This window comes from Cariama cristata, unplaced genomic scaffold (genome assembly GCF_000690535.1).
Source record: "Cariama cristata isolate BGI_N322 unplaced genomic scaffold, ASM69053v1 scaffold43240, whole genome shotgun sequence".
Classification (NCBI taxonomy): domain Eukaryota; kingdom Metazoa; phylum Chordata; class Aves; order Cariamiformes; family Cariamidae; genus Cariama; species Cariama cristata.
In genome coordinates, this window is record NW_009593802.1 from 10,763 (window position 1) to 12,609 (window position 1,847).

The window sequence follows — 1,847 nt, forward strand, 5'->3', positions numbered from 1 at the left end:
ATTCCTGCTTCCTGACAGGTAGCAGCAACCTGTGGCAAAGGTAGAAGCTATCAACACATGAGAAATTCAGAAACTGCTTTGGAAAATACATTGATGCGTATTTCACCACAAATTCCATATGTCAAGTTTTCTTTGTCACCTCATTTTTAAATGAGTTCTCATGCCTTTACATTTTAGTAATTTATTTTTGCTGTCTTATTCTTACCTCTAGCTTTCAGAAAAGGTGGAAAAGTAGAGAAAAAAATCACTGTAACATATACTTGAGATCAGCAGCGCTAATACTGGAAACTTGCTGTGGTTTTTTTCATCAGCACTGTTAATCTGTATTTTCTTTCCTTTCTCTAGCCAGTATTTTCACTCAGCTTTGTAAGTTCTGTCTACATGAAAAGCTTAGGGTGTTTGAATGTCATCCTTTCTGGTGAGAGCAAACATAGTACCTCTGCTGTTGCAGCAGTTGTAGTGGATAGATGTACTTGGCAGCTGAGCTGTTCCCACTGAAAATACAACGTGGATGGATGGGACCTTTGTGCCGGAAGATTTATGTCCACATTGGAGGTTACTATGATTTAATTGATTTAAAAAAACCCAAAACAACCCAACCTTACAGCAGTTGTGGTTAAAGCGGCAGAAAAAAAACCTTGTTTTTGAAAGTACTCTGTTGCTATGGGTTTTCTCAAACAATTGGTTACACTGAGAGCGTGCTTAGAACAGCAGCTGTTCTTTGGCCTGAGTGTGTCTTTTATTTCAGTCAGAACTAGCACATCTTCGATTTAATGTCACACAGAATCTGTTCTATGAATACCAGTATTGACTTTCAGACCTTTTTAAAAGATGGATAATTGTCCATCATATTAGCAGACTTTTTTACTAAGAGACTGAGTATTTTTAAAATTCTGGCACTTAAAAATTTTGTAGTCGTTCAGTACCACTACTTGTACAAATTGTACAAATTTCCATGTGCTCTTCCACATAAATGTTTCATTTTTATTGTTCTTAATGTCTAGTGTGGAAGATGAACTGCTTTATTCGATGTTGTGCAAAACTGGATTTTTAGCCCAGCCTGTATTTTTTCATAGTCTGAATTCAGGGCATTTCTGTATAATACAGTATCTCTATAATTGCATGACATATTTTGTGTTATTTATATGCATATATGTGTACATTGAAGGGAGGATATTATTTCATTCTGTTTTCACACACAGGGTAAGTGACCGTTCTGTGAACCAAGCTCATTTTAGAACTGTAAAAGAATACAACAAGCTTGAAAAAAACCTTTGTAGAATCATTCAAATATAATTTTGGATGAACTGTGATACACAGTGTAAATACAGGGTCATATGGTCACTGAAACTGAATGCAGACTTATTTCTACTTACCATTCCTTTAAATAGACTAGAATTTTAAAATATTAGTATGTTGAAAAGTAATTCCTTGACTTACATTTTAGAAAAGCCCTGGAGCAACAGAAAATGTATAGGGAATGGGTTTGATTTCTAATTATAATACCAATTTTCTCTAGCTGCCCTTCAGCCTGTATATCGAATATTGTCTAATTTGTGTATCATGTCAGAATTGTCTTGTGGAAGGATCAAGAAAGAAGTGCTAATTACTTTACAGATTACATAGAAGTTGTTCTAGATGGAGGAAGTGCCATGGGGAAAAAAAGTACTAAGTACTAATGGCATGTGAACTAATTGGAAATATGTAGATAACTAAGACTAAAATTCTGTAGGGCCTTGAAAGTTAAGCCAAATCTTTATATTCAAATACTATGACATTAGTCACTGCACAGCTATGTTACCTGTCGAAATAATGTCTTAGTATCATAGTATCATTTGGGCTGGAAG